Source organism: Lepus europaeus, chromosome X (assembly GCF_033115175.1).
Source record: "Lepus europaeus isolate LE1 chromosome X, mLepTim1.pri, whole genome shotgun sequence".
Taxonomy (NCBI): domain Eukaryota; kingdom Metazoa; phylum Chordata; class Mammalia; order Lagomorpha; family Leporidae; genus Lepus; species Lepus europaeus.
The window spans coordinates 110,550,269-110,560,879 of record NC_084850.1 but is presented as its reverse complement, the minus strand read 5'-3'; the positions used below and the strand labels follow the sequence as shown (position 1 = coordinate 110,560,879).

At 43.3% G+C, this 10,611-nt stretch overlaps 2 non-coding genes across 2 annotated transcripts; both read left to right on the top strand.

Annotated features, from left to right (window-relative positions):
- Positions 1 to 505: 505 nt before the first annotated feature.
- On the top strand, positions 506 to 626 carry LOC133753915 (small Cajal body-specific RNA 17). Its single transcript, XR_009865146.1, has one exon. It is a non-coding gene; the product is annotated as a small Cajal body-specific RNA 17 (non-coding RNA).
- Positions 627 to 693: 67 nt separating this feature from the next.
- Positions 694 to 776, top strand: LOC133753897 (small Cajal body-specific RNA 18). The gene has a single exon (XR_009865133.1). It is a non-coding gene; the product is annotated as a small Cajal body-specific RNA 18 (non-coding RNA).
- The last annotated feature ends 9,835 nt before the right edge of the window (positions 777 to 10,611 follow it).

The following is a 10,611-nucleotide window of genomic DNA, read 5'->3' as shown; positions in this document are numbered from 1 at the left end:
AATCAGTAGATGGAAGATACTGCTCTCTCTCTCTCCCTCCTTCCTTGCTTCCTTCCCTAACTCCATCTCTTCTTCTCTTTTAGTCACTCTGTTTTTCAAATAAATAAAATAAATCCTAAATAAAGAAGAAAAGTTTGACTACCCTTCCGGCCAGCTCAGCCTGATCTCTGCTCTGTTTCAGCCTCTTCCTGGAGCTAGGTGGTTTTGTTTAATTCAGTGTGTAACAACAGAAAGCCTTAACATATTCTCCAATCTAGCTTTACCATCAGGAAAGCCATTTTTTATTTTCATCTTGATTCTTTTCTATTCTAATTGATTAGAACATAGCTGAAAGGAAGAATGAACAATTAAGACCCCTAAAACTTCAACACTGGGAAAGTAATTGGACATTCAATTTAAAAGGTAATTTAAATTCATTCTAAAATATTGTATACCGGGTGGCGGGCGTGGGCACGGGGTAGGCCGGTGGGCGGGTGGGGTGCAGCGAGGGTTGTAGGGTAGGGTGCGCCCGGATCCCCAGGGCAGCCCCCGCATGAGCCCACAGTATTTTCCTTATATGATCAGGCCCCAGGGCCTGAGAGGATTATGAAAACGAGGCCGGCGAAGTGGGGCTCGGGGCCCGGGCGCGGGGCAGTTAGGGGGTCGTGGGCGGGAGGGCGGTGGGGAGGCCTGTGCCGCTGTGGCCGTGAGCCCTGGCCGATGATGACCAGACCACTGCGCAATCTGAGTCCTGGGCTCCAGGTGATGGAGTGTGTTCTGAGAACAGACTGAGGCCGGGCGAAAAAATTTAAAAAAATTAAAAAATAATAATAAAAAAAATAAAATATTGTATACCAAGAAAAGCCTTTCAGGCTGGTATATGGAATTTGTCACAGCCTACAGAAATAATTTATTACACTTCTCTGTGAGAGTGTACAAACACACACACACACGTACACACACACACACTCACACTCATAGAGGCATGTGTGTTTATCCATAGAGGAAATCACTGTGGAACTTGTTTCCAAATTAATCCCTAGAAATTTAATGTCAACAAACTCCCACGTTTCCAAAAGTTCTTCAAGAACCTTGTCATTTTTAAAAGTCAAACTAATATTTTAACATGTCTTTAAATTGTTTATTTTCTGCCCAGCAAGTTGTTGTTTTTCAAGAATTACATGATGCCCAAAGAACATTTCTGCTTATTTGGGAGACCTGAATAAAGCTTCCTCCTATAGCCCCATTCCTGGCAATGAAGGACACTAATAATAACTTGATAAATATTAAGTTGTCATTTAGAAACACATTTTGTCATCCTTCTTCCCCTATGATCTGTTTCAAATTATAGCTTTTCAATTGATCCTAGTATTATGTGATTATTTTTTCTCATTCGGATTTATGTGATTATATTTGGGTGCTCCTTTGAAAAGTGATTTTAAGTATATATGTTAAGCACAGAGTATGAGTTTTTAATCCAAATCTGAAGACAATTAAGTACTTTCATATTATCTCTTACTGCCAACAAACAGCAAATGGTAAAAAAGTCCTTTCTCTAGGAATGTTTCCTAAATATATATTTTTTATTTTCACAAGACTTTGCATGAAAACAGAAAGATAAGATTTTCTCCTTAACTAGGCCAAACAGTTGTCCCAAAGTCTGCAAAATAGTCTTCCCATGCTTCTGACCCTTCCAGGATAAAAGAAATGATAGGGTGTCCTTGGCCTTCCTGCTTCGGGAAGGAAGGGTGCCACAAAGAAAGAATTGACTTGTTTGCATTTATGCATCTTGAGAAAAAGTTGTAACTCCAGCTTTTCAAAGTGCAAAGAAAACAATACATATCTATTAGATTGCTCTCTCGGGGACACAATGTGTGGATTTAGAAGAAAATAACGAAGCAGAAAAATGAAACCCATTTTAAAGAAAATGCTACATTTTGCTGCTTCTCTGTTGGATTCTGGAATGTAACCTCCATTTGACCCACCGCCATTCTAATCATTTTGGCTCTCTCAGCTGCTTCCTGAAAATTATCTTCCCTTTTCTCGAAACTGCAGAGCCATTTTTTTTGAAACCTGCATTTTAAGTTTGTTTATTTATACACAGTCTTGTTCTAGAAGGGTTTTAAGGTGGCTTAAAATGATCCATAACATGCATACAGCAAGAAATCAGTAACAGACCACAAATGAAGCTTAAACAAAAATGCTTACACAATCCTGCTCGTACACTCTGGGTGGATGACAAATTTGGTTTGCAGCTTTCTAGCAGGCAATCAGAAGAGAAAACTGAATTAGTTATAACATGTAGTGTCCATAAAACAAAAACAAACCAATGATCCAAGTGAAGCACTTTTACTCTGAATACGGAGACCAGAATGAAATTTCTCTTGAGAGGCTTCATAAAGAGGTCAGCATATGAAGGAAAAATCAATGTTCTCCGCAGCAACCTAGTGGCAAACGCGAAGATGAATTTCACAGGGCTTCTTCCTATTGTGTTCTTCAGAACAGGCATATGGCATCACACCAGCTTGAAAATCCGGAAAAGCAATTTTCTCCTGAGTTTTGGGGTTACAGGTGACACAGCATGATGTAGTCCAGATACTCAGCTCTCTGCTCTGCTAGGCAAAACTAGGTATACATTTTACAACACTACAGTTTGAATTTAATCCAGGACCCAGAATGGCTTCAGAGAAATGATAAAACCACTAAGATTGTATTTAACAGTTTATAAATGGGTGTTTTTTCTGCACAGAGAAATATAGCTTATCAAATCCTCAAAGTACACAGACAATGCATTAAAGTTAAGAACAATTTTTTTAAAGATTTGTTTGTATTTATTTGAAAGACAGAGTTACAGAGAGAGGTAGAGACAGAGAGAGAGGTCTTCCATCTGCTGGTTCACTCCCCAGATGGCTGCAATGGCCCGAGCTGCACCAATCCGAAGCCTGGAGCCAGGAGCTTCTTCCAGGTCTCCCATGTGGCTGCAGGGGCCCAACGACTTGGGTCATCTTCTACTGCTTTCCCAGGCCATAGCAGAGAGCTTGATTGGAAGTGGAGCAGCCCGGACTAGAATCGGTAACCATATGGGATGCTGGCGCTTCAGGCCAGGGCTTTAGCCCAAGGCGCCACAGCGCCGGCCCCAAGAACAATTTCTTTAGACAATCCAGAAAATTATAAGCAGACTGCAAATCCTGCATGTATTCTAAATACTTTTCCCCCCACTTAGCCTCTCTCTCTCTCTCTCTCTCTCTCTCTCTCTCTCTCTCTCTCTCTCTGCAAAAGGAATCTTTTTCGTTTTCATCTGGTCCATGGCTTCTGTGAGTGCTTCAGGGTGATGAAAAGCTATGTCTCTGTTGGAGGGAGGAGCTTAGGAGAAATCACGATTCCAGAGGAATGACGAGGGGCCCCTCCAAGTTTTCTGGGCTCTACAAGCTTCCAGTCGTGCTTTGGAGTGAGCCTCAAGGCCGGCCAGCCTGCGGAGGTTGGTCAGGTGGTCTCACTTCTTGATGAGTTTCACCTCCTTGTGGAGGAACTGGCTCTCCAGAAAGATACAGAGACTTCAGTTTGCATTGGCTGAACCCAGGATACGCAGGTCCAAAAGGGCCTGGTTCAGGTTCTTCTCCAGGGCCAGGTGGCTTCCATGGCTTCCCACATGTCACGCCATTCCCTTGGTGCAGCTTCTGCTGCTGGTTCGGGAAACAGGGTGCGGTGTGCGGTGGCGGCTGCACCGGTATCCCGTGAAAAGATGCACGATGGCCTCACACTTTTACGCCAATTCGCAGAAGTGGCCCTGCCCCGCCACCCCGCCCATGTTGAACCACACTGCTGCCTTCAACGTAGACGCCCTGGGAGAGGCAGGTGGAGGAGGCCTTCAGATACATGTTGACCAGGTGGTGGACGGCAGCCTTCACCTTAATGGAAGTCTCATGTTGACTGGTTCCAGAAGCAATGCATCCTGGAGCCCCTAGTCCTGAAAGTTGCCCGTGAAGAGGAGAAGAGGGGTAGAGGATGGTGAGAGACTGGGAACTGGGGTTGGGAGTTCGTGATGGATTTGGCAGGATAGCAGGACGGGAAGTCTCAGACTATGGTCTGATATGGGTTCAATTCTTTCTTGCCTAATTTTTGTAAAGGAGTCTTTGTTATTTGGCCCATTTCTTTGCCGCAATTCCAAAACAAGGTGAGAACATCAAAGATATTCATAATAAAATCCCTTCAAATCTTCATTTGTGTGATTAAACTCTTGTGTCTTCATTTACAGCCTGTATACACATTTCCCCCTGCTCCTAATCCCTCATTGAGAGGGTAACCATTAGTCTCAGATTGCCCACAGCAGTCTTGTAATGTTTAACAGCACCCCTGTTCCTCTCAAAAGACTCCTTGCTTGGAATATATTCATATTACAGGACACCTTACACATTAAAAAGGACAAGACCCACACCATGGAATATGAAATGAAGAGTTTGCAAAACATTTAACTTGGGCACAGTTTGTTCCACTTTTATTAATCATACCAGTAAGAATAAGAATCCCATTATAAATATTCTATTCATCCTTTCATATTTTTCATTGGTTGATGCACTCATTCCTTCTAGAAAGTTCTACCAAATACTGTATGTGTTAAGTGTTTTATTAGGTATTGGTGGCTTCTTGTGATTCAAGACATTCCACCATTAAGTGAAATGCCATGGGAATGGCACAAAACATGAAAAATAATCTAGGTTTACAAATCCTACCAAAATAGTAAATAACCCATGAAGGATGAGTTAGCCATTCCCTGTTGGGAGATGAGGGCAGGACAAGATGTTCTCACAGGGTTTCTTCCAGCTCTGTGATTCTGTGCTTAGTATTTTATTTTCCTAAATACCACTTGCCTGGGGCTGCTTCACAATTAGGATACTTTATGTGTTTTCTGTCAAACAGGAAGGTGTATTTTATTCAGGGCAAACAAAATTTGAACCCCAGAGAATAGAGTTTTGCTCTAATCTTTGGTCTGATTTCTAAATGAAAATAAAAACCGATTTTTGTGTAGCTACTTTCAAATTTTCTTTTCTATGTTGCTGAAAATTGATATTTTAAAATTTCACAACAAAGCCTAGAATTTCCTTTCAGTGCTTAAACTAAAATATGAACATATATCCTGTATATGTTTTTTTTTTTTCACGGAGGGTTGTCGTCCAAAAGTGTTCTCATATTGCATTTGAGGTTGGCCAGAAAACTTAGAATTCAGGAATAGCCACATTTTTCAGTCCTGGAGGGAATGAATTGGATAAAACAAGAGTAGTTCTGCAGCCTTCTTGGCTTTGGTTCTAAGGCAAAAATGAGGCTGGGGAGGGAGGTGGAGAAGAGGAGGAAAAACAAAATAATTAAAACCCAAGAACAACCTTTGCACGTACCCGGATAGGAAAGAAATTATACCAGATGCAGTACTACAAATGAGTGCAAAGAAAAGGATCATTTTCTACCTTATAAATAAACCATTAATCATCATATTGACCTTGTAGTAAGGAAACGCTAAGCTTAGAGAAAATTTTGCCATATAAAATATTGTCTGTATTACAGCATGTTGGGCTCATTTAATATATTTCAATTTCCTGTACATTTACATATCTCCCTTCGAAAAGAACAATGTCTACATAAACCTTCCCAGATGAAACAGTTTTTTGTCTTGTGCAAATGTTGACAAATGTTCCCTCATCGCTTTGGAGAGAGGAGAGCCAGCATCAAAGCCACTGGTAGATAGTTAAGCAAAAGGCTATCTGGTTCAGACCAAGGAGAGCTAAAATTCCAGCTCCCACTTACTCAGGGGGTAAACTTAGGCAGATAACCTCAGTATTCTCGCCTGTAAAGTGAGGAATGTTAGTATCTCACAAGTATGTTACAAAGGTTAAATGATATAATGCATGACAAAAACATTGCTGCACAAGTATAAAGAACTCCAAAAAACGGCACTATATCATCAATCAGTTTTGCAATAAAGTTGTGGAGATCCTCCCAAACCTTATATCAGAAGCAGATCTTAATATGTTTCAGTCTGAAGGCACATGCACACAGCTTTGGGTGTCTGTGATCCAAGTCCTTTAAAAACTCAAGGCTGGCTTCTCTTACTTTCCTTGGCTAAGCGGGCTTCTACAGTACTTCCTGAGTTCCTTTGTGGCCCTATTGCCTGGGAGGCAAGGGGAGCTGTGTTTATTTTCTCAGTTCTCCAGGCCAAGATCATCATCCATTACAGCAAGAAACATCTCAAGAGAACCTACCTTATAGGAGAGGGTAAGATTCTGGAACATTCCACCTGAGTCATAGAATTCACTTCCTCTTCAAGTTCAATGGACACCTTGAAATGCTTATGTCTTCACTCAATTCCCCCCCCCCCAGAAGCAGACCCTGAGATGAGGATTCCTGTCTGAGTGATTTGTGGGGTAAGTGCTTCCAGGGGAGACCAAAGTAGAGCAGGGAAAGCAGGACAGAGGAAGAGAGAAAGTCAAGAATCAAGGCTGCAATTTCAGGAAATGTCTCACTTTCATCCTCAGCCCAAGGTGAAGCTCTGGAGAAAAAAATTACACCTTGAATGTCTTTCAATGTGAGGTAACGGCATTGGGCTTTCAAATCCTTGTCCATTGGCTATGGACCTCCCCAGGGTGTTATAAAGTTTCAGGGTCTAGGTGCAGGTGAGACAACTCAATTAGCCCAAGAAAAAGCCACCAAGGAAGGTCACAGGTGCTAGTCATTAGCAGCAAAGCACACTGACACGGAAGGCTGGGCACACTAAACCAGTGGAAGGGATGTGAGGGGCTCTGGGGGCAGGGCATTAGAGTATCCAGCACTATTTGACGTTGGAAGGCACCATAATTCAGTGGGAGTGAGGAATCCCAATCAGAACCTTTTTACTGGAAATCTAATGGATAAAATGAAGACGTTAGCATAGATATTATCCTGTATTTATTCTTCTTCACTTCCTCATTTACAGAGAATTACAGGGGTTTTGGAGCAATCTCGAACATCTGCAGCATCCCTGAAAATCTGTCGCTGTCCTCAGAGATCTCCTTTGTACATATACAAGCCAGATCAGGCTCAGAGCTTCAGCAAAAAAAGCATTTGCATGTTTTATCTGACCCTGTACTCTGATTGACAGCAGTCCCTATATTGGAACCACATATTGATTTTTTAATAGTTGCACACAAGTACGTAAAAGTCAAAACATCCCCAGCAACCCAGAAACCGACAGGCTGTGAAATGACTGCTTGAGGGCCTGTCATCCAAACTAAACTCACCTGAAAACGGATGTTATGCAAACTGCAACACGGTCTGTGTGCTTGTCATTTTTTTCTAAAAGAAACTACAAGTGCTGAGTTTAGTTCTGAGCTGTTCATCTGTTTTGGACAAGGGACTGCCTGGAAGCAGGCAGAGTGATAAAATGGTAAGAGTTGGTTTAACTTTCCTCTCCCACACACACACAAACACACACACACATGCACACACACACACGCACGCACACGCACACAGCCTCCTCCTCACCCTACCTGTGCCCTCCACTCAACTCTGGAGCTCACTGAGAAGGTTGCCCAAGTCCACTCCAAGTCTTCCTTGCCGAATTCTCCCCTCCCTGAGCTTCCCACAGGCACCTCCAGCAAGCTGTGGTTCTGAACTGGAATTGATTTTTCCCCCAGAGACATTTGACAATATATGGGCCCAATTTTGGTTATTACAGCTGGGGAGAAGGTGCAATTGGTATCTAACGTGTAGAGACCAAGGATGCTGATGAACATTCTACAGGATGGCACCAAACAGAGAATTCTCCAATACAAATTGTCTGTAGTGCTAAGGCTAAGAAACCATATGAATTGTTAGTGTTTGATGTGGGTTCCCTCAAAAAATAAACCCTGAGACAAAGATTTGAATGCAGCTGTTTTAGTGGGGAGCCGATTACTGAAAGCACCAGCAGAAATGAGACAGGGAAGGAGGAGAAAACCACTGAAGAGTGTGGCAGCTTCATGCCTGGCATTGGTGCATGTGTTGACCAGCAGGCTCCCCCTAGCACAACCAGGGCTGAACTCTGGAGGATTGTAGGGGACTCACCTCAGTATTCTCAAACAAGCGCACGGACGCTGAGGTGTTTGTCTTCCATTTCCTATCTGTCATCAGCTGAGGACTACTTCTAGGACTAGTGCCAGGACGACTCCTGGCGCTCTGGCTTGCCCTGCAAGAACCAAAAGAAATCCCTGAGGTACAGAGTTGGGGGGTGCTTGTGGCAGGACCCCATTGGCATGTATGGAAATGGTGAGTGTTTGCCAAGGGCTATGTGTAGGAGCCAACAATGTCTCCTAGATTGGGTCCTCCAAGAAACATCAATGGGAATATTTGAATATCTTCAGTTTTTTACCTTAGCCAAAAACGTAATGCTAATCATAGCCATAGTAGGTGTCCTAGAAGACAAGCAAGAGTGATATTTTTGGGGACCGGTGCTAAGGTTACACATCCACCTATGGTGCCGGCATCCCATATGGGCACAGGTTTGAGTCCCGGCTGCTCCACTTCCTATTCAGCTCCTTGCTGATGGCCTGGGAAAGCAGTGGAAGATGGCCCAAGTCCTTGGGCCCCTGCACCCACGTGGGAGACCTGGAAGAAACTCCTGGCTCCCAGCTCCTGATTGGCCCAGCTCTGGCTGTTGGCAGCCATTTGGGGAGTGAACCACTGGATGGAAGACCTCTCTCCCTATCTGTAACTCTGCCTTTCAAATAAATAAATATTTTAAAAATTGATTCTGTCACTTAATGGCTTTATGATCACAGACAACTTACTTCACCTTTCTGAGTCTTACCTTCCTTATCTACAAAATACTACTAATATTATTTAACTCTAAGATTATTGTAAAGGTTAAGATAACACAAGGTATTTAGCACAATTTCTTTTTTAAAAAAATTTATTTATTTGAAAGTCAAAGTTAGAGAGAGGCAGAGGCAGAGAGAGAGAGAGAGAGAGAGAGGTCTTCCATCCAGTGGTTCACTCCCTAAATTGCCACAACAGCTGGAGTTGGGCCAATCCGATACCAGGAGGCAGGAGCTTCTTCCGTGTCTCCCACTTGGGTGCAGGAGCCCAAGGACTTGAGCCATCTTCCATTGCTTTCCCAGGCCATCAGCAAGGAGCTGAATTGGAAGTAGAGCACCCAGGACTCGAACCTGCGCCCATATGGGATGCCGGCACTGCAGGTGGCGACTTTACCTGCTAATCCACGGTGCTGGCCTCAGCACAATTTCTGATACATAGTAGGCACCTAGTAATTATTAGCTGGCTTTATCCTTTACAATCTTCATCCTCTTGACCGTCATATATCAGCTATGCACCTCATTCCGGTTCTTGCTTCTAGAAGAATGTAAAATAAGTTCCCCCATCTTCCCACTGATCTAAGGTTTCCTTCCCTTCTCCTGTGAGACACACCTGCCTCCTCTGCCATTCCTCACGTGGCCTGGCTCTGGGCCTCTACTCTCTTGTCACTCTCCAGGAGGAGCTGGGTTTCCTCTCCAGCGGATAGCTGCGACTTCATCCTTACCTAGGGCAAAACACAATCGTGGATCACATCCTTTGCATTTTTACATACGTGAATCAAAATATGTTCTGTACAGAATAGTCTTCTCTTTGAACAGGAGAAAATTGAAATCTGATTTAGACACCTTGGTATCAGGAAAGGAGGCAGAAACTCCTTTTCTCTTACTTAATGGTGCTTCATTCTAACTCTTGCAAAAGCTTCTTCCATGCTTGTTGATTACCTCCATGATGAAAAGTGCTTTCTGTTCCTTTCAAAAAGGAAAAATGTAGGGGCTGGCATTGTGACACAGCAGGGGAAGCCGTCGCCTGTGATGCTGGCATCTCATAAAAGCACCAGTTCGAGTCCTGGCTGCTCCACTTCCAATCTGGCTCCCTACTAATGCACCTGGAAAAGCAGCAGAGGATGGCCCAAGTGCCTGGGCTCCTGCCCCAGACGTGGGAGACCCGAATGAAGCTCCTGGCTCCTGGCTTCATCCTGGCCCAGCCTTGGCTGTTGCAACCATTTGCGGAGTGAACCAGCGGATGGAAGGTTTCTGTCTCTGTGTGTCTCTCTCTCTTACTCTGCCTTTCAAGTAAATAAATAAGTCTTTTTTAAAAAAGGAAAAATGCAATGTTTCAGTGGAAGAAACAAGATTTACATTCTGAAAGAGGTGGCCTTATGTATCAGAAGAATTGGCAAGTCTCTCCTAGATGGTTGCCAGGGGGTGGGTTGGACAGACACAGCTTGAGCTGAAAAGGATGTCCAGCCTTGAAATTTGAAGTGGCGAATTTTGCAATGCTACTTTCACTTCCTCTGCTTGAAGCTACTGAACATTCTTTCTGATCATGCTGACATCTGGCTGGAGAAGAAACTCACCCAGCAAGAGACTTTGCTGTTCCTTACCTCTCCCCTGCTCCCCTTTTTTGTAAATGTAGATATGAAAGGTCTTCAAAAAGTCCCTGGGAAAATGGAATTAAAGAATGCCTATTTGGGTGCAAAGCTCTTTGAAATCCATGCATAGTATTTTCAAAATACACATTTTTTTCATGAACTTTTTGAGGACCCTTGCATCTATGTGTATGTAAATATGTAGACACTAAAAGGTTAACAGTGAT